Consider the following 23,895-nt stretch of genomic DNA (forward strand, 5'->3'; position numbering starts at 1 on the left):
GCTGTCTCACAGGCAAGAAACATATCTGTATTGTCTTAAGACACTGCAATTTTGTGAGCATTTTATTACAGAAGTCGACATTTTCTCTTAAAAGGAGAGAACATCATAATGGCTTTTATAAAGATTCTTGAGATCTTGAAGTTATCAAAAAGTAGAAGTGCCTGCATCTGAGTGAACAGGACCCCAAAGTCTGTAATGCAGCAGTCCTATGTCCTTTATTCAAAATAATGTGCCACAGGACCATGTTCCTTCCCCTACTGCCAAAGAGACTTCTCTGGTGCCATTGACTTTGACATACTTTGGAATTCGGATAACTGTTTTTGAAATTCTATCCTTCATTAGTTCGAGATACTTCCTGGTTTTTAGCATTCTTACTTGCTGGTTGTTTGCTTAAAATTTTGGTTTGACTTCATGCCCTTGAAAGGAACATTTGGAAGCATGGAGTCACTCTTTGTAAGTTTATTACTTCTTTCCATTGCATGGAAGTCATGATATTTGCAAAAAAACAACTCTTCACTGAATGGCAGACTCCAAAACCACACCTCTAATGATCTAAAACATTCAAAGCAAATGGCTTTTTCTGTGCATGATGTTAAATACTTTAATTTTCAAATAGGAAGTATTTAACTATATGTAATTTTACATGTATTATATGTTAGTGCAATGTTTATTTCTACATATTCTGATATATTTGGGATGTTGTCCCTACTTTTCCACAGAAAAATTAAATTCATCTTTTATAAAACTTCTTTTATAGTCCTTAAAATTCTTTGACAAGTAGTGTCTTGTCTTTTCTTCTTGCCAACATCCTGAAGGCAATGTAATATCAAGGGGCATATGTAATAGAGAATAAACAACCCATTTCAAATATGAAGTGAATATACCAAGATCTGAAGCTTTAGTCTTTCCTTTTACTGTTCCCTTAAGGCTCACAAAACTATCACTGCCATTGAATGTGAAGTTCCACTTCAAATACAGGTGTCCTCAAGATTCCTAAGATACACAACTGAGTATCTCTTGTATTCTGGAGTCAGAAGTCAGGGTCTTCTTCTGTTGCAGCAGTACCATCCATACCAAATAATTCTTTGAGTTTCAATAATGTGCAACTACAATATATTATTTATCATTTGCTCCTGGTCCACTCTGCCTTTCTGCTAACTTCTCCTTCCAATTCTCCTTCCCTCTACACATTACAGGCCCACAGCCTGATTGGAGAAGCTGTGGTCTCAGAATGTCTATCATTCATCCTAATGAGGCACACTGATGCCTCTCCTTCATCTGCCATCTCACTGAGTCGTCACCTCATTCATCTATGAGCATATCTACACATTTTCAACAACCCAGGTGAGGATTGGAGAAGCTCCTCCATGTGATGAAATATTCAGAAAAACAGTGACTTTTCCTGGGGACAGGCTCCGGGTGCGTGCCGCTTGGAAGAACACTGTGTTCTTTGTGGGTGAACTGCTGTGTCAAGGAGCCAGGAACACAGCTGAGGGTCGCTCACCCGGGCCAGTAAAAGGCAGCATCAAAGGAGTGATCTGAAATGTGAAAAAGAATCAATAATCATTCTTCCAAATGAGGCCTTTTCAAACATGGCAAATGTCACTGGCTCTTGGCAACACTACTTGGGATTTATTCTCTCAAAAAGGGCACCACCACAGGGCTGGAATAAAAAGCCCTGGTATGCTATTCTTTGAAATGGCAAAATGACAGGAAGGCAGCCATGGGGAATTCAGACCTAGATGTAAATTAAGTATGCCTAATTCCTCAGGGTGTTTTGCTCCATCTCCACTCACGGGCTGTGCGGCTGAGGTAAGCTGGGTCAGGGCAGGTGCACCTGGGATGCAGGTGGGTATCAGCAGAAGCTGGATGCTCTCACTTTCACATCTCAAAGTGAACACAGAGAGTCGTGGCTTATTTCTTAGTGACTCAACTGCTTCTGCTTCTTCTTACATTCTACAACATTGTTATTCAAGCCAGGAAAACAATTCCTCTCCGTGACTCTGCCCTTTCCTCCCAGGTTTCTCTCTCTCTCTCTCTCTCTCTCTCTCTCTCTCTCTCCCCGCTGCCCCCTCCCTCTCCCTCTGTCTTCTCTCTTTCACTGCACTCCAGATTAAGCCATGGGGGTTACAATGATGATGACCACTCCTCCTGTTCCCTGTCTCTACTCCCAGGGACTAGTAATGTTTAGAGCACAATAATGCATCTAACACCCCCAATCATACTGTGCCTTGAGTCTAAGACCTCTGAAGATTTTAGAGGATGATCTACAAAAGAGACTTCAAACATCTTGCATTACCTTCTACATTCTTTTTATCTTTTTTTTTTCTGTCCAATCTCCTGTATCAGTAAGAGTCCTTTTACTATTACTGCATCTACCCCAAAACATTTCATGCTTAAATTTATGCTGCACTTCTTTCCAACTGTCTGCCTAAGAGCAGCTCCTACTCATCCTTCCAATGCCAAAGGGTGTGATGGAATACTTCATAGTAGTCAGAAGATCTACAGTTGCACCTTGTATGTGGATGGTTCTCATCCACAAATGTTGAACCAAGGAGGCCAGGTATGAAAGATAAAATATCATATTAGTCCATTTATATGAATTTCAAAAATGTACAAAATTTTTCCTTAGTGACAAGAGTTAACCTTGGACATGAGAAGGACTGACCAGAAAGGGCCACCAGGAAGCCCTCTTGGGAAATGAAAATGCTCATCTAATATCTTGATAGTAATTACATATGAAAAAATTAGTTGGGTTGTACAGTGAAGATTTGACATTAGTTTACGTCTCCTACACTTCACTTAAAGGGAAAACAAACACCAACAGGTAAATGACCTCTTTGGGGAAATATTCATACACCCCAAACTCTGCCCGTAGAATAACCATCCTCTCCTTTTTGTCTTCCCTGCCTGTTATAATTACAACAAACAGTCCTTATTTATCTTTCTTGTTCTTAGCCTATGTCATCCTTATAGGAAGGGATTAAGTAGCATTTATTTTTTCATCCTCAGCAGTGTTTGGCCAAATGTCACTGAATGTACTGTGATAAGAAGTCAAGAATAGAACTGAGTTGGTACCCTGTGAGTGTGAGGCCGTGCCTGCCATACCCAACTCCTAGGATGCCTATGTATTTCTTAACAGGCAGGATTCTAAACTGCAGTGCTGTATGGCCCAGGTACGTGTTAACAAACTGCACTGTCTTCCCACTAAGAAGTTGAGTGAAAGGCAAAATAATTTGCACTATATGATGACAGGTGAACCACGCTGCACTGTGCCAGGAGAGCACACAGTGAGGCTTGTCAGCTGCACGAACACAGGACTGGTTAGTTGTTTAAAGAAAGCAAAATTAATTTGTAGCTGTCAGTCAGTTGAGCGAGATTTGCTTTAGTTCTGGAATTTATTGACAGGCTCTAATAACCAGCACTTAAATTGTCTTCTCTGGAAGCAAACAGTGAAAGCCAAAGACTAGAAATACGATGTTCACCTCTGGTTCCCAAGCAAAACAGAAAGAGGCTATTGTGGTCATATAGTTTTTATACCATTTTCAAATTTTAATAGACATTTTTGCTGTTGGAAGCTTCCCAAATGAGCTTGCTGTTTTTCTTTATTACTGCAAGGTTAATATAGTCTGAGTGTTTTGGCAAGGTTTACAGCACAGAGAGTGGGGGCAAAAAAGAACTCTGATTGCCTATAATAAAGAGGGTGTTGAAGAGTCGGATTCAACAACCATTTTATTAAAGGGACTTTTGGCGATGGGCACCTTGACAATTTTAATTCATTTACTTTACAAAACAATGTTGTGAAGAAGAGATTTACAGATGAGGAAATTGAAACAAGAGAGTTAAAATAACTGCCCAATATCATATAATAAGTGCTAAATTCAAAGTTAGATTAATGCATCTCATTCTAAATCCCATGATCTAGCTAAATATAAGTGCCTGGTGAAGCAATAACTTACAGTGTTAAAGTTGCAGCTTTTGAGAAGAAGCAAAGTCCTTTCTAGCTTCCCTCAAAATTCACTACATCTGTTTCTCCTTTAGTTCAAATAAGTCCGCATCCCAAACTAAGATACCCCCTACCACAGCATTCAACTCAAGGTGAAGTGTACTAACAGCAACTAACCCACAGACCCTGATTTATCTATTTACTTTTGTACACAATGGGGAGTTATAAAGGAAAGAGAACACAGTCCTGGGCTGCACTCAGTCCGATTTTAAAGGGTTTGGACATTTCGCAAGATTTAAAGAAGGACAGGGATGGTCTTAGCATGGTGATCCTGTACTTGTTACTCTCAATAGAACAGCAGTGGCAGTCCCCTGCCCCAAGTCACCTCCTGTCTGTGTTAAACACTAGTTACTCTGTGAAGCTTAAGTCCTTGAGGCATGTCAGCCAGCCTCATGGTCTGGGATCCCTGAGGGTCATCTCTTCTAGGCTCCTGAGTTTCCTACCTGAACTTAGGACAGCACTTCAGTGCAGAAGGCATTGAGACATAATGCTTGAATGCCAGGAACTCAGAGGAGAGGGGGCAGCATTTGAGTTCCTCTTGAGAAATTGACTCTATCTTCTGTGTATAGGAAGAATTTAATGGGGATAAGTTCGCCATAGGTTAAAGGCATTGCATTCCACAAAGATTGATGTAGGACACATTGGATGCTAGGGCTGTGTGCACCAGTCTTCAAGGAGTTTAAGTCTTTTGAGGAAGGCAGACATAAATCATTGTCATTCAGTTTGGAAACTGCCAACATAAAGATAGGGACAAAGTGTTATGGAACACAGAGAAGGTCACACCTAAACCTGCCTGAGGAGGCTGAGAAAAGTCAGGCAAAGAAACATGGGAGAGTGTTCCAAGTTGAGGAACCAGCACATAACACAACACAAAGGCCTTGAAAACATGTGCTATATCCAGAATGACAGGAGCTTTGACATGGTTGGTCACGGCTTTGAGCTGTTTTTCTACTTGTTGGTTTCTTGTTTGGTTATTTTTGTTAGATTGTTTATCTGACATTTTCCTTTTTTTTTTTTTTTCTAATATAGAAAAGGTAAATGATCTCATTTGAAAAGGCAGGATCAAGTCTTATACTGGTCAGGTTTCTGCAGAGAGAAAGAGAAGAAGAGAGGGAGAGAGAGAGATTTTAAGGAATTGGCTTGCATGATTATGGAGGCACGGAGAGGCCAAAATCTGCAGGGTAGACCATAGGGCTAGAGAACCAGGGAAAATTTTAAGCTCAAGTACAAAATCAGTCTGCTTTAACAGAATGTCTTCTGCTCAGTGGAGATCAGTGTTTAATCTATTAAGGCCTCCAACTGAGGATGATCCTACCCACATTACACAGAGTAAGCCACAACCCCCAGAGTGCATCAATTTAAATATTAATCTCATCCATAAAAAAATCTTCCACAGAAACACCCAGAGAACTGTTTAATCAAATATCTATATCTGGGCACTGTGACCCAGTCAAGTTCATAAAGTAAAAAGGCATGTTTACAATTCTGAGTATATATGTATTTGGTTAATATGAAAAGATTTAAATCAAATAATAATAAAACCTACAAATTCACAAAATAGGTAGAGCTGCATTGTAGATGCCTAAATTTTTAATTGAACAGATGCTAATGATATTAACTGAGACAAATATAGAAAGTAAAATAGGATTTGGTCATGTTGAGTTTGAAATGGCTGCATGACAGCTAGATATAAATATGCACAAAGCATTGTAAACACAGGTGTGAGCATGTGCAGCTTAGGTAAGAAGACACACATTTTGAAACTGTTATTCAGGAGTTGCCAGATTCATGCATTTACAAGACATAGAGAATGAGAAAACAGCAAAGGGTGGTACTCTAGGGCATACCAACATTTTATATGGTGAGAGGAAGCAGGGAGATGGTAAAAAAGGAAGACTACAACCAATTCGTAGAATAAATGGTGAATAAACAGAGAGGTCTCTTAGGATATGGAGGGGACATTGACTTCAAGAACGGATAATAAAGTGTGAATAAAACACAGGAAATATGTTCTTCCGAGCTATTCCAGGCATTTGTGACTATGAAAACACCTAGCCTGGAAGCCTGAAGGAGGAAGAAAGGAGGTAATCAAGGAAAACCACAGGTGAAAATGTGAGAACACTGAATATGCAGAAAGCTGCGACCACATCAGTATCGGTGATCAGTGAAAAGGGACACGAGAAAGAGGTAAAGAAGGAAGAGGTAATGTGACAGATGGAACAGCAGAGGTGATATTAAAAAAATACACTGTAAGATGAATCATTGAAAAAAAAAGTTGAGGAAGAGTGGAACATTTTTAAAAGCTTAAGAGAGTTGTTTTTGTTTTTTATGACAGAGAAGTAGGCAGCAAGTAGCTCGTATCTCCATCCTTGCTTTTCCTTCCAAGTGGAAGTTCATCACTAACATAATACACCTGACCTCTCTCTGTCCCTTCATTTCCTCTTTTCTCATGGTAAATGCAGTGATTTATCTTAGTAGTAAAGGTGAAAAGAATATTCTCTTTCTCTCAAGATCAGGCCCCCCAGCACATCATATTTGTTCTCTAACTCTCTCTGCATGTGGCCAAACTTGCAGAAAAGGTCTTAGCAGAGATTCAGAGATCTGCATGCAGCCCAGTGCTGCTGATAATGGGGCAGGTCTGTTTATCTAATCCTGGGATCAGTATCTGGGCCATGATATGCAAACATGTGCCTTCCTCTCCAGTGTCATTGTGACAAGTGAAAGAAGAGCTATTTTAATATGCCATCTGTTATTTTTGTCTTGATCCACAGATAATTATGCATGAAGGATAAGTACTATTATCAGGCCTTTGATTCCTAACAAATATTAAAACAAAGGCAATATATAAATTCTTCATAAAATATGTAAAATTCATCTGCATCTGGACTGAGATACTTGAGGACAGGAATGGGCTTGTTTCCTATTACATTTTCCACAGCCCCATAGGAGGCACCCAGATAAACCAAGTTTAAATAATGATGAATAAAATGTTTCTCAACTTCTACAACCTTAATATATTTCTTCTTTACTAAACTAGTTATAGAGCAAGATAGGGCAGACAAAACATAGTTCTCACATATTCAATACAAAAAGCACTAATATTCAATATGTAAGAGAAACTCCTACAAATCAGTAAGAAAATAGACAATAATCAAAAAGAAAGTTGGTAAACAACGGGGATGAAGCATTTGGCACAAAAGAAATAAAAGAATGAGCCCTACCCAGACAAAATGGTGCTCGACCTCATTCATATCAGAGAATGCACATTAAACAACAATAATTCTGCTGTTTCACCAAGATTAAAAGGATTGATGATATATAATGCTGGTGAGGGTTCAGGGAAATAGTCAATGTCTATTACACTTTTGACAGGTGTGTAAATTAAAGAAGGCTATTTTAGAAGGTGATTTGGCAGCAGTGTCAAAATATTAACAATATATAGTCTCTGCACAATAATTGCATGCATAAAAATTATTCTAAGAAACATACACATAATTTCAAATGTGTATGGACAACGGTGTTCTTTTCAGTCATTGTTAGAAACAAACCTTAGTGTTGATTAGTAGTGACTGTTTAAGCAAATTGTAACATAATTATATTATAGAGTACTCTAGCGTGCAGGGTCTCTCAACCTTGTATTGACATTTCAGTCTGAACCTTGACTTTTAGGTGGGAGAGTTCCTTGTTGTGGGAGGCCATCTTGTGCATTGTAGAATGTTCAGCAGCATCTATCCTCTCTGACATTCCCCACGACCACAACTGTGACAACCCAACGTGTTTCCAACCATTGGCACATATTTTCTGTGGGGGCTAGGGCATATTTGTCCCCATTTAAAAATTATTCTTCTACAAACGAATATGGGAGAATGACTAGTAAGTTATCTAAATATTTTAAATAGAAGTGCTCCAAATCACATTTCACACAAATGGAAAGAGCTCATGGCAGAAAAATAGATACAGCACATCCTTCATGTACTGAAAAAATATATATGATTCTGAACGAATCTGTTTGTAAATGGAGCAAATGTAAAGTGAGCTCTCAAAAGGCAGCAGCTCTGCAAGTCTTCCCTCCAGGCAAGCCAAGCTTATCCTCCCCATTTATATATTGCTGGCCAAAACTGAGTCATGTGGCCACACTTACATACAAGGAACCTTGGCAATATGATTTTTATTCTTTAAGCAGAGGCATTACCACCATGAACACAATCAATGGTAGGTAGCTAATAATATAGCCTTATGGAATACTATAAAAGCTAGAGACATCTGCAGCCCTTCCCATTGGAAACTATCTCCCTGCCTCTCTGGACACTGCAGAGGGCTAATGACATAGTGGCTACACAGAGATCACAATAGACTTTCAAAGTGAGGTCCAAGAGAAGGTGAAAGAATGGTATGGTGAGGGAGGTCTCCCAAAACTTAAACAGACTAGATCAGGCAGTATTCAACATGGGAAATGAAAAACAAACAGGAATTCAGAAAAGAACAGAGAGGGTTGTCACTTTAGCATGTCAGGGATTTTACTAAGTGGCAATTGTGTGTGTGGTTTGAGGAGTTATGGAGAGGACCAGAACCCTGGCCAATTATTTATTTTCTGCCTGGAAGGCTAAAGTAGTTCTGATCTAAAACACACATATTATCAGCATGTTCACAGTTCCAAAATTATTTTCAAGTTGCAATGTGAGAAGGTCCTGAATAGTTACAAAAAGAAAAGAAGCATAGAAAAATTGTAATTCTAAGCAATTCTCATTTAAAATTCACATGAATGTATATATGTGTATGTATAGATATGTAAACACACACACACACACACACACACATGGTTGCCCCTCAGTATCCATGGGGATTTGGTTCCAAGAACTCCTGTGAATATAAAAATCTGCAGATGCTTAAGTCCTTTATCTAAAATGGCATAATATTTGCATATTACCTATGCACATTCTCCCATATACTTTAAATCATCTCTAGATTACTTATAATACCTAATACAATGTAAATGTTATGTAAATATCTGCTATACTGCATTATTTAGGGAATAATGGCAAGAAAAATGTCTGTGCATATTCAGTACAGACACAGTAATTTTTTTGAAAAATTTTAATTTGGGGTTGGTTGAAAACATGGATGCATAATCCACAGATTCAAAGGGAAACATATATATATGTTATATATAAATAAATATATATATATATATACACACATGCATATATAAATACACATATATACTTTAATAAATATTAAAAATGCAGAAATGTATATGCTCACACACATACACACACGTGCACACATATAGTATTTATTTTTAAAAATTTTTCTCAAAGTTAGGAAAATCCCACTGTATTTACCTCTTGTAAGACTGCCCACCTCAATTCCCACCCAAACTCGACTCACCTCTCTGCCTCCCCATTATCAAGCTGGTTATCCTCTGGAACTCTGAGTCTCTGTCATGGACATAACATTTTTGCCACTGTTCAGGTTCTTAGCCTCAGGCCCCTTGGATACTCACAATGATCACCTACCAAATCTTGCTTCTCCTGAGTGTTATTTCACATTTCCACTGTCATCACCTTCACGTGTATGGACCAGTTTCCCAATCCCTCTCTACTCCCACGTAGCCATGCAACTCTTTGCCAATGAATTCATGAAAGAGTTTTATGATCACATGGAGCATTGTTAGCCCATTTTTTAGACAGGCAAACTGACAAGTACAAACAAGTGAAAGACCTTGGTCAAGGTTACCAGGATTGTAAATTTCAGAGATAGGACACAACTTGGTCTCTCTATTTGCAAAGCTATATTCTTTTTACAATGTCACATTCTGTCAAGCATCAATAAAAATCTCTCCATGTTCATCGAAGGTGGTCAGCTTCCATTTTTCTCAGCCGCATGTGACCCAGCTACTTCACACCACTGACAACTCCGCCCTTCTCTGAGTTCCCTGCAGTAAGCTGTAGTGAAGCCAAACATCAGGTCAGGATATTATTTACTGGACAGTGGAGCTGGGGAGGGACAAGTGCCAGTGCCTGTGACTTCTGTGTTTTAATATTCACTTAACTTTGTAGAGAGTAATTATATTCCACTCATTCTACACCAGCTGGTATTTACTTCATCCTCCATCAGGCATCAACAGAGCATGGGGCTTCAAGACAGAAATATTACTCTGGCGAGCATAAATATTTCATTTTTCACACCACAAATGTGTTGATGATTTATTAATTAGCCTAAAGGCTGCTGCCTCTGCAGAGCTGAAAACAAAGCCTTTCCTGCTCCATGGATTGGTCCTGTCTGGGGCATGGTGCCCATGGGTGGTGCTCAGCCAGGAACGTGGTCCATATTTGACAAAGAACCTTTGGAAGATTCTGTCCAAACTTCGCAGGCCTGGCCTTGGCTTTTGATTACCCACAGAAGCCTTGCAGAGAACTTTCCCAAGTACAAAAATCTTGTCTCTACTTTTCCAGAAAATGTAGCTGAGACCAGAGCCAACTGGTCTACCTGCCAGCTGGCTGCTGAGGTGAGGTTTCCAGTCTGCCAAGGGGTTAGTGCCTGCCTCTGACCCAGCTGCTGAGGCTATGTGATTCATCTGAGAGTTGAATATTCAAAAGACTAAACAGCAAATCCCCTTGAAATTCAGCCACAAATATCAGGTCAGTGGCAGGACCCAAGGCCTTTTGTTTACAACTATCCAGACACTGTTCATGGGAGGAATAATTATTACAGGGATAAAATATTCACGTAACTGAGGTTCATTCCACCTAAGACCTACACATCTACCCAGAAAAACTCCTTGAGCTCTCGAAAAGGATCCTCATCTGAAAAAGTTATAAATTGTAAAAGGAAGAGTAGAATGAAGGCCAAAATATCAGCTTTGTTTTGATGAAGCTAAATTAGAGGACATAATTTTTTGTCTGATTCAAATGGTCTGCCAATTCTCCTCATCTGTCTACAGTAGTAGTTTTCAAAGGAGCAGGGAGTATGTGATTTTGTACCCAGAGGCATTTGTTAATGTCTGCAGACATTTTTGGTTTTCACAACTATGAGAATGCCATGGAACTTTAGGGATGTTGCTAAGTATCTTAAAATGCACAGGGAAGCTTCCTCTATCTCTACCTCCAAGAAAAAAAAATCACCTGGTTTAAGCCTTTAACAGTGCTAAGATTGAGAAACCCTGGTCTACCCTTGTGGGCTCACATTTGAAGTAGATGTAAGTCTGAAAATTAGACATACTTACAAAGGTAATTACCTCCCACTTGGGGAAGAAGGAAAGAGAACCTATGCCCCATCTATTATTATTTGGAAAAGAGGTGTCCCCCAGAAGCTCATGTGTGAGACAATGCAGAAATGTTCAGAGGTGAAATGATTATAGATTATGAGAGCTGTAACCTAATTAAATGATTAACTTATTTGGTGAATTAATAATTTGAAAGGACTATTGCTGTGTGGTAACTATAGGCAGGTCATTGGAGGAAGTAGATGAATAGGGGAAGGCCATTGGGGTTTATGTTTCATTTCTAGAATCAATCTCTCCTCTCTCCTCTCCTCTCCTCTCCTCTCCTCTCCTCTCCTCTCCTCTCCTCTCCTCTCTTCTCTTCTCTTCTCTTCTCTTCTCTCTCCTTCCCAGCACCCATGAGCTGAGTAGCTTTTCTCCACCATGTCCTTCCACCAAGATGTTCTGCCTGACCTTATCCCAGAGCAATGGAGTTGGCTAGCCACGGATTGAAATGTCTGAAACTGTGTCCCCAAAATAATTTCCCTCCTCTAAGCTGCTCTTGTCATGCATTTTGTTCACAGAGATGAAAAGTGGACTAACAAACAGGCTCAGAAAATTAGATAGACTTAACTATATGAGAAATGTGGATCAATAGTTGTCTTACACTCAGGAAATTCAATTCACCTTAATAAGCAGAAGTACTTTGGAGCAAGAAGTCATGAGCATTATTAGTAAAAAATTCCCTTAAAAATACTAGAAATAAGGAAAAGACCTTCTTTTTCTAATAGTACCCATTCTCAGACTGTATCTCCAGTCACAGATGAACCTCAAACACAGTGTGGTCAATATAGCATGCAGGAATATACCCTACCTCACTGCATAGCTCCATCCAAGTTGCCTTTCTTTTGTTGTTCGGCCTTGTCCCTTGCCTTCCTGACCTGACTTGGCTATCTTCCCTGAAATTTGGCTGATTTGAACCTCAGCTTGAGGATCGTATTCCTTCTCCTTCTGGGGTTTATAATCACTTTTCTGACTCTTGCCTGCATAACTGAACCCATATTCCTTTCCCTGACTAGGGACAAGTTGCTACAGGGGTGGGAAAACCACACATAGAAGATCTCTCAGCTGACCCTTTCTGTATATATTCGTGATTCTTCTCAAACTTCTTTCAAGGTAGGAATCACCATGACCATTTTGCATAGGAGGAAATTGAGGTATAAAAAAAAGTTATGGTTCCTGGAACATCCTGGAGTGCAATAAACATTAAAAGGATGTGGATAAATTATTAACTGAATGAGTCAGCTAATGCATGGCGAAAGCAAAATGAGAAATAAGACCTGCCTCATCCCAAATTCTGACTTTTCTACCTGGTTCTGTCTCCTGACTCTTTCTTCACTACTTCTCTGTCTCTTTTCCCAGAGTGAATGGTCCTCTGGGAACTATACAATTCACATCACTTTATCTATGGTATAGCAAGTCTTAGGTCGATGCTTCAAGACTGAAGTTTTCTTTACCTAATGCAATGAATTCAGAAACTACAAAATGTCAAAGATCTTTTTTGGGAGGTTGTGGTTACCAGATATTGAACTCAGGGGTACTCGACCACTGAGCCACATCTCCAGCCCTATTTTGTATTTTAGTTAGAGACAGGGTCTCCTTGAGTTGCTTAGCGCCTTGCTGTTGCTGAGGTTAACTTTGAACTCACCATCCTCCTGTCTCAGCCTCCTGAGCCGCTGGGATTATAGGCATGTGTCACTATGCCTGACTACCAAAGATTTTTTGGGACAAAACACTCCTATGAGTCCTTACGCCATATGTATCTAGATTCATATAATCTAGAAACTATCTAAATATAATTTTTAAGATTTTTATTTTATTGATTCTTCTTAGTTGTACATGACAGTAGAATCCATTTTGATAAAATTACACAAGCATAGGGTATATCTTATACCAATTAGGACCCCATTCTTGTGGGTGGGCACCATGGTGGGGTTCACTTAGGTATATATGTACAATTAGGAAAATTATGTTAGATTTATTCTACTATCTTTCCTATTCTTATTCCCCACTCCCTACCTTTTATTCCCTCTTGTCTAATCTATTGAACTTCTGCTCTCCCTGTCCCCTGCTTTACTGTGGTTTAGCATCCACTTATCAGCGAAAACTTTAGGCCTTCAGTTTTTTGGGATTGGCTTTATTTCACTTAGCATGATATTCTCCAGATCTGCCCATTTACTGGCAAATGTCATAAAGTCGTTCTTCTTGTGGCTGAGGATTATTCCATTGTGTATATGTACCACAGTTTCTTTATCCATTCATCTGTTGATGGGCATCTAAGTTGGTTCCGTAGCTTAGCTTTTATGAATTGTACTGCTATAAACATTGATGTGACTATGTCACTGTAGTATGCTGATTTTAAATCCTTTGAATATATGCCAAGGAGTGAGATAACTGGGTCAGATGGTTCTGTTCCTAGTTTGTGAAATCTTCATACTACTTTCTAGAGGAGTTGCACCAATTTGCAGTTCCACCAACAATGTATGAATGTTCCCTTTTCCCCACATCCTCACCAGCATTTGTTGTTACTTGTATCCTTGATAATTGCCATTCTGACTGGAATGAGATGGAATCTCAGTGTAGTTTGAATTTGCATTTTTCTAGTTGCTAGATATGTTGAATGTCTTTTAAAATATTTGTTGATCATTCCTATTTCTTCTTTTGAGAAGGTCTATTCAGTTCCTTTGCCCATTTAATGACTGGATTATTCTAAATACAATATTTTTTTAAAAAAAGTTATCCCTCAACAAATATTCATGGAGAAGTATCATAGTGTCTTTGGGGAGGGTTCAGACTTGTGGTGAAGAGTGAAAGCTCTGGAATCAGACTACATGGAATCAAATACTATTTCACCCACACAATCGTTTAATAGCTTGGAGCAATATTATTACTCTCGTTCTCTGTCTGTCTCACCTCTTCATAAGTAAATGGAAACAATGATAGCACCTACTTCATAATTTCACAGCAAAAATTACCTGGAGATAGATATATATATATAAACACACTGTAAATATATATATATGTATATATACACAAACATATATATTTATATGTACATATACACACACATTTGTATATATGTATATATTTTCTACACTTTAGGATTTTCCAGCACTTTATCCTTCACCACTGTCATCCCTATGAGCTGCATACAATTAAAATAGGACAGTGAAGCTGTGAATCAGACAGTTGATAGTCTTCCTTGACTAACCACAACCTGACACCAGGCTGGGGGATGGGCAGGAGAACATTAAAGACAACTACATTCAGAGGGTAATGTGACTGAGGCACACACTGATCACTAAACAGGGACAAAGAGGACTTCAAGTGATAGAGGAGGTTTCATACAAGATGCAATGTTTGCTTGAGACTTGATAAATAAGGTATAGTGGGAGAGAGTCTGGTGGAAACCTTTCACATAAGAGCATAAGAACATGAGAGGAACAGACAGTTTGGTCTCACTGGCTGGAGTGTGGACTGTGAATACCAACAGAAAGGAAGAGGGGCTGGTAGGGTATGAACGGATCATGAGAGATCCTAAATGCTACTTAAGCATCTGAGTTTTTCCAGAACATAGCAGTGGAAGGCCATGAATTTGAGAGGCTCATCCTAGCACTAGTGCAGCATACAGATCGTGGAGTGGGACTAGAAAAGTGCAGCCCTACAAAAGAAGTTTCTGTGATAATACCTGAACAAAGACGGAAGGAATGGACTCAGACAACAGTGGACAGTTGAGAGAAAGATTTAGGAGGTGGTGTTGTAGGACAGAATGGAAACTTTAGCAGTTTAGGCTAAACAGGCTGTTTAGCAGACAGGCTGTGGTTTTGCACACTGACACATAGAACTTTGCTTGCTTACATTTAACCATAGAGACTTTCAGTAGCTAATGTGTACCTATTACAGATAACCTCAGTTGCAGAAGCAAGAAACAAAGCAACAGGGACAGAACAATCCCCCTTTAGGCTTAATACAGTAGAAGTCTTTGAGCCAAGAGTCCCTAGGCTGTTGACAAGTTTGTACCCTTATAAGGAATGTAGAATGCACCCTCCAGTAGAATTGTAGAATTGTACCAACTCCCTCACCTTGATGTACCCAAAACTTGCTTATGTATAAAAGTAAAAGCCCTGCTGTGCTTAGGACTCGGATTTGGGGAATTAGCCCTCTGCGCCTTGGAGCCACTAATAAAGTGTTGCTTCCAGATCTCAGTGTGCTGACCCTCATTTCCTGCTACAGTGGAAACTCCTATCAGTTCAAAAGCTGTCTCTGTATAGGTAAATGGGGGAGGCAGTTCCCAACAAACTTGAAACCCCATAAGAGCAGAGCCCCAGCACAAGGGTTCAGCCATCGATGGGACTATGTCATTAGGGACAACAGAGGAGAGATGACCTAAAGGGTGGCAGAAGTAGCCATTCAGCATGTGTCAGTAATTCCTCTCCCAAACACTGATCCTCCCCACATAGTTGTCCACTGAAGCCCTGGGCCTCAAGGGCTGTGCATCAGCCCGTGGAGCTGGGGACATGGGTTGAATTGAACTGAATGAGCATTTCCTAGTTCTTATTTTTTTTTTTTTTAACAAAGTCATATAATAAAATTAGGCATCATGTAAAATGATTAATGCTAGCAACTTCCCATAAATAAATATAACCCACTTGATACAAGGGATCTAGAGACCTTTCATAAAACTATTATCAACATATGGACATTTTCATTTATTATTAATAAGAATATGTTAAGCAAATGGTGGTCAAAAAGATTTCATGCTTCAAATATTGAAATAGACATTATCCTCAGAGGTGGATGCCAGAGTCTGTACTCACACGGGCACCAGCAAGGTTGTGTTCAGGACTATAAGACAGTATCCCCATCTTACACTAGAGTACAAAGGATTTGCAGGACATAGAAAAGCTACCAAGATCACAATTAACCAAATCATTTCCTGAGTTAAAAGTTAAAGAATATGTGCTGACCCTGAAAGTAGCTGAGAATTCAGCCTCTGGGGCAATTTATCTCTACTAAACCTAATAACTTGTTAAATGAGATATTCTGTTGAAATAACTGTGCATCAAATTTATATTTTTTCTTACATAGTAGATTGATTTTAACAGCTACTGAGAATTCCATTTTCATATTCCTTTAGGTATACATTTTTTCTGTCTTGCCTATTTTTAAGCATTTCAAACTAAAAGCAAATTTCAAAGCAATAAACAAAAAGAGTATAGATATTTAGAGAAAATGATGTTAAAGTACAGTAAGTGGCAATGTCTTTTTTACAGTGAGTAGAACAGCAATTATCTCAAGCACATCTTTGTCTTACTTTATGTTGAATTTTAAAAGTACGAATAAACAGGAAGTGAAAAGGAGGGGAAGGGACTAGACCCCTGTGACTCATTCTTTGGGGCAACTATAAATAATGCATTTGCACAGAGCCTCATGTAACACAAAAGGATGAAGTCCTAATGCCTGAAGAATTTAGCATAAATATGTATGTGTGTATCATCAACTACATATCTGACATATTTTATAAATATTTTTAGGAATACAATATTAAATAAAACAAATATCAAATTAAAATGACAAGAAATAATATAACAAATATTATATTAAATTGCAACAATAAGCATAGTAGGACTAAAAGATCTTAAGATTATGGATTTTTAACATAATTAGTAAAATTTTAATTTTTTTTACTTTCATACTTTCCAATTTTTTTTTTTTTTTGGTAAAACAGTTATTTAATAAGTATGATATTTTAAATCAGTCTCTACAGATAAAGTTTGTAGGTGAGAGTGTGAATTAAGATGTATTACATCTATTGTTTGCTTTTTTTTAATTTTCCACTTATGGGGATTAAACTCAGGAGCATTTTACCACTGAGCTACATCCTCAGTTCGTTTTATTATTATTTTTCTGTCCCCCACTCCCTTCCACCCCATTTTCCTCCACACCTTCCAAAGTTATTCTTCTCTTCCCCTCACCATCCCCCACTCATTATATATTGTCATGCACTTATCAGAACTTTGGATTTTGGGGCTTGGCCTATATCACTGAGCATGAGATTTTCCAACTTCATCCATTTACCAGCAATTGCCATAATTTTATTCTTCTTTATGGCTAATATTCCATTGTGTATATATATATACTATAGTTTCTTTATCCATTCATCAATTGAAGGGCATCTAGGCTGGTTCCACAATCTAACTATTGTGAATGGAGCTGCTATGAGTATTGATGTGACTGCATCACTGTAGTATGCTGATTTTAAGTCTTTGGGGTATAAACAGAGGAGTGGGATAGCTGTGTCAAATGGTGGGTCCATTCCAAGTTTTCTGAGGAATCTCCATACTGCTTTCCAAAGTGGTTGCACCAATCCGATTTTTATTTAAGTGAATGCCTAATCTTTTACTAGTGAAAGTGATAACAAATTTCCAAGTATTAGGCTAAATCATTCTAGTCTGTGACTATACCTATTTTTATCAAAATGTTACTTTGAGATGTTGACTATTTATTAATATAGACAAATGGAGCTAAATATGTTTCATTTTTAGTGTCAAAATACAATACTCCATTAAAATAGCAGATTAGATATTATTACAGAGGAGACCCACCCATGAAGCTGAAGTGGCCTCGGGAATTTTCAGCCACTGGTGCTTCAAATCTTGCAAGAAGGATTTCACATGAGTCTCACATAGTAGCAGCCAGGAGTTCACTAGAAGGGGAAGAAAAAGGGAAAAAAGTGTTTCAGGACTGCTGCGAGACTATAGCTGCAAAGTCCCTCCTTCATCCAGATCCTTGCAATCATGTCAGGAAGATTTCAGACATGTCACTCAGAGTGACAGGTATGAATTTATTAGAAAGGATAGAAAGGGGGAAAAAGGGACACTCACAAGGGAGAGAGAGGGTATTCTCAGAGAGGAGAGAGATGGCTTTCTCCCCCTGCCCTACAGTTTTATTGGGGGGTCCCAGGGAAGTTTCCACCGAGTCTAGCTCTACCTTCTAACTTTTGACTGATAGCCTATGAGCTGCATGGACTAGCTCCAAGACTGTGGTGCTTACAATGTTAGAGTTTTTAAAGAAATTGAGTCTCCTGTTTTCACCTCAATTTCCTGTTCCCTGAATCAGTTTATCGCCCTTTGCATAACCCTCAGCAAGCTTTCTTTGTGAGGGTCTTGATGTTTTGGTTGCCAGGGTGATTGGAGATTATGATAGTTTCAGCAATGGGAATTGGGGTGGGGGTGTCCAGGTCACCTGGTAGGATGTGACTGGCTCTTAATTTTTCTTGAGAGATATAATTATGGCTGGAGGATCTATCCAGGATCCATCTTCCAGGTGTTTGCCTATCAGATAAGGATCTCATGGTTTTTAGTTGCTCTTCATCATTCTTTCCCTGCTCATCCATTCATGACTGACTAATGCCTAATTAAAGGGCACCCTAAAGGGAAAGAGCAGAGGAGAGTGTGCACACTCTGCCCTCCAGATTTACTGGGGGTCCCAAAGAAGTTTCTTGAGAGTCCTGCCCAGGTCCACCTCTCAATTTTTGACTAAAAGTAGAATTGCATCAGACTTCTGAGTTTCCACTGTGTATGTTCTTACCCCATGGAGGGGAAATTTTATTATTCTAAGATATGACAATGGTCCAAAGGCAACGCTGGGTCACTTCAGTCTACACTGTTGAGTTCTTATTACAACTTGTTTTTACAGACTTTATGGTTGGTGGGCTTTGCTTCTAATAAACCTATCTCCCTGAGTTCTGGGATTTGTCTGGATAAAGGTCACAAAATTCCTTCCTTCAAGATGACTTATGTTCTTATTGGCAGGGAGGAGTCCTTGGGCCTAGATTTCTCCTGCAGCTAACAGGTTGTTTGCTGAGTACTGGCCTTAGGTAAATTGCTTTCTAAAAGAAATCACATGGGTAGTCAGTACAGTAGACCAAGTCTATAGAATTATCCCCTTAACCTCATATTCCCACAGCTCATGTCTGTCTGCTACCTATAAGTATCAGTTAATTTACTTCATAAATCCATCTAGTGTATAGTCTCTTAAAATAGCCCCTAAACAGAAAAATATAGGCCAGAACACCAAAAGGGATGTACTTGATAAATTGCTTGTGACGTAATGTAAAATTCATAAATGGAAGATTTCTGAATCTAAAACTACTCAATCAAAAATAGACAAAACAGATCAAACTATTCCTAAAAGGATGCACACACTCATTCTAACAGTAGTAACATTGTGTATATTCCATAAAATGAATTGTATTGTATAATCATGATTTTAGGTGTCATTAGGAAAGTTTCCATTCACCAAATTAGTTTTACTCAAATGGGCTGTAGGCAAATTTGCCTGCTCCCAGATGAGCTAGAAGAACCCACTGCCAACACAGAGGCACTCAGCAAAAACAAAGAAATGCCTGAGTGGATAAGGAAGAGGAGCCAGGTCTGGCTGCCCTAGAAGGGAAATTGATATAAAGAAGAAAGATTCTCAGAAAAAAATGCAATCAATAGATATTTACTTAGTGTTAATATATGCCGGAAGCCATGTCAGATGCAAGGGATAAGAGATCATTAAGAACCCAACACTAAGAGAGTGAGCCAGAAATAAATATCACTGTAGTATTACAAGTTCAGGAAGCAGGGTCAAAGAGCAGACAGCTCAGAAGAGGGGTGGTATGTTTGCCTTGGGCAGTGAGAGGGAGGGCACAAGGGCAGCCCAGGACACAGGATATTTGTTCTGGACCTTAAACCTCAGTGAGTTTTTGTCAAGAAAAAAGAAAAAAAGAAAGAAAGAAAAAGAAAAGAGGAGAAATAATGTCAAAGAGAGGTGAAAGGCTGTGACTTGTTTGTAAAATCAAGAATCCTTTTTCAGTACTGGAAATTTAGAAACTCAGGTGAAAGTGAGTTCAAAGTATGTAAGGGCAGTTTTTGGAGATGTAAGATTGTAGACTGAATAGCTATAACTTATTCCTATAGGTATGGGACACTCCATGGAGGCACTTATTTGCTTATTTTTTGAGACTAGAAATAAAACAGGATAATTGTTAAATACACACACAGAGATAGAGTGATATAGATATATAGATATATATTTGGAGAAAGAAGTAAACTTGGAGAAAGAAAATTATTGTAATGGGCAATGATAAGGGGTTGAACTGAAGTTTTGGCATTAGGGGCTGATTATAAAATATTTAAGGAATATTTTGAAAGATTAATTGTCAGGGCTTGGCTCAAAATTGACTATGGAATGTGAGAGAAAGGGAGAAATAGACAAAGACTTTAAGAATTCTAATTAGGAAAACCAGTGGCTTCCAGTATCATCAACCTAGATGTGAGTGTAGCAAAAATCGCTGGTGGTAGGAAGTTGATAATGAGTTATAGTTTGGACATGCTAATTTTTGTTTCTCCGGTATATCCAGAAACATGGAAAACAGAAATATAGGTTAAAACTAAAGTCTGAATTTTGAATTACTGCAATAGTTTTGGGACTCAAGATTGTAGGACTGGTAGTTAAACCTACCAGATGAGAGATGAATAACCAAATGAGATGAATAACCAAATGAGAGACAGACGAATAACCAAAATAGAATATAGCTATGCACCACTTCAGGATAGGGGTACCTTTTGAGGAATGTGTCATTTGTGATTTTGTCATTGTGCAAACGTCATGGGGGTGTATATTAACTCAAATAAAGTTGGTCAGTTGTTAAATGTGACCTTTTGATGCAATAATGTTTTCACTGATGTGTGGAAGTTAAACCACAATAAAGTGGAGGAGATGAGGAAGAGAAATGCAGTAGATTAGACAAAGGGGAAGGAAAGGAAGGGGCAATAGGAATAGGAAAGATAGAATAAATCTAACATAATTTGCCTATGAAAATACCTAAATGAATCCCACCATAGTGCCCACCCATAAGAATGGGGTCCTAATTAGAATAAGATATATACCATGTTTGTATAATTTTATCAAAGTAGATTCTACTGTCATGTATGACTAAGAATAACCAATAAAATAAAATATTAAAATAAACAAAGACATGGTAATCACAAAAGTCTGTTGCAGGTGTAAATATACCATACTGTTTTATAGAAAACCTTTTTAAAAGTAGAAGAATTACACTCTAAAATGATAAAAAGCATAATACATTAAACATATACATAAACCAGTAATATGTTTTTTTACTACCCTAATCAAGTATTACATACTGTAGAGAGTTGTATGGGCTCTATGTTTATGTCTGGCAGTGTAGTGTATTTTTTTCCAATAAAATACCTTCAATTTAGGAAACATTTGGTCAGCTAGAAATGCAGGGTTCATGAGATCAATTTTACTTTTTTGAATATCCTGGATGTGATGAGGTAACTTTGTAAGATCCAGGATAGCCTGGATTGCTATGTCAACTGTCCATTAGGTGATTTTTAATTATCTCCTAGTCCCATTGGAAAGTATGATATTTAGTCATAGTAACACAGACATGCTTACAGTCATTATGGCATTTAAGCCTTTGTTTAAATTGGAGAGCAAAAAGCTCATTACTTATATTTATAATAGTAGCTGTTAAAGTATTTAATTTGATCTCAATCAATTTATTAATACTTTCAGGAGCCATAGCATCTTTTAAAAAAATAATTTATTTATTTTGATTCATTGCAAACAAATGGGGTATGACTTGTTTCTCTGGTTGTGCACGAAGTAGAGTCATACCATTTGTGTAATCATACATGTACGTAGGGTGTGTAGTGCATTTTTTACATGAGCATAACCACAGATACATAGGTGATGCATTATGCCACAATGTTATAGTGGATACAAAGTCCCTAAGTGATAGGAATTTTTTAGCTCCATTATAATCTCATGGGGCCACCATTGCTTATGTAGTTGTTAACTGAAACATTGCTATGCATTGTATAATGGACTGCTCACTGTGTGACCTGGTAGTCCATGAAGCATTTGCCATATATTCATTTAACACTTACAATAACCCTATAAGTTAGCTGCTGCAGTTCTTTCTGCTTTATATGGAGAAACCAATTCATGAAAAGGTTAAAATCTCATCCAGGACTGGAAATGGCCAAGCTGGGATCTATACTCAAGTATTCTGTGTTAGAGCAGAAATGCTTAACCTGCACTTTATATTGACCTTCAAATATGGGAAACATGGACATTGGAGGAAGACTATCCAATGGAGGCCACAGAGGAAAACCCTGGATGGTAAAATGTTAAGAAAGTGAAAGTTTGAGAAAGTTTCAAAAAGGAAGCAGTCCACTGTACAGGACCAATGGCCAGAGTGCAGCTTCTTCTGAGACCGTGAAAAAAAAGTGGTTAGACTGTGATAAACTAAGAAAGGAATAGGAGTGAAGGGACAAGAACAGTCAAGCAAGGAGGGAAAGCTGGCAATAGCTTCATTGGCAACAGGATTTCTGGAGAGATTTGTGGCATTTCCAAAAGCAGAGACTTTTTGTCCCAGGTATCTGTTCTACACTTATATGAAACAGATAAAGTCTTTAAGAGGACCACACTTGGTCATAACACCAGATTCCTCTGAATGCACCTTGGATGAGCACAACAGGTCAAATGGAAAGGACCAACACTTAGGGCCACTATCCAGGAATAAGAATTCAAAAAGGGTGAGACTCCTTCTGAGACAGCTCCCACCAGAATGAAGATCATGAGTATCACACCAAGAGGCCTGGACATCAGTGTTTAGACTGAAGAAAGGACCCAGAGACCTTGAAGAAGTGCTCACCTAGTGTGGACTAAATGGTGAAGTCTGAGAATCCGAGGCAGTGGAAAGAACTGGGGTCCATGAGGTGGAGGGAGGTACTGGTATCTCCCAAGATAGAATGGAATCCTTAAAATGAATAAAATGTTCCTCTAAGCCTCATATTCTGAGCTTTAGACTTTTTTGTGTCTCTATCTCCCTCTTGAAATGAGCATTCAAAGTAGCCTGTCTGTGCCATCCCATGAGAGCTCAGGAGGTCATGGAGACTCCGAGTCTAGCATGGTAGGGGCAGCAGCCAAACCTGATGACCCTGCAGAGAGACAAGCACACAACTCATAATTCCAAATATACCTTGGGAGGTCTGAGGTGGCCAAAGATTGCAGTCTTTTCTTTTAGTAACTTGGGTGTTATATATAATTGATGGAGGTGTTTTGTTTTGTTTTCCCATCTCCTTGAACTTCCTGTTAGAAAATGGCAGCCAAAACTTCCAGTTGGCACCACAGGGGCAAGGAAGACATGGGTCTTTAGTACTGTAAAGAAAAGAGCTCTCTGACCGAGCCATTTAAATGAAACTACTGAACTCTTACACGCCCGTGCAGTCACAAATCAACCAGGTATATGCTCACCTCCTGCCTGGCTTCCCTCAGAGGAGAGGGTGGACTCAAAGGAAAACAAGTTGCAGAAGCTTAGGGATGGGGTTTATGTCCTTCTCTGTCAGCTTTCCCAGTTACTCTTTATTATGTTACCCATAAGAACCAAGGGAAGCCTTCTCTTGTCACTCATCATATTTGGTTAAGAAAGAACAGAACCATTTTGCATAATGCATGGGTCCTTCCTAAATTATAAATATGCTGTGACTGCAGATTTTCCCATTGCCTCCTTCTATACTTTAATATCAGCTTAAAATTATCTTCT

This window comes from Sciurus vulgaris (genome assembly GCF_902686455.1).
Source record: "Sciurus vulgaris genome assembly, chromosome: 4".
Taxonomy (NCBI): Eukaryota; Metazoa; Chordata; class Mammalia; order Rodentia; family Sciuridae; genus Sciurus; species Sciurus vulgaris.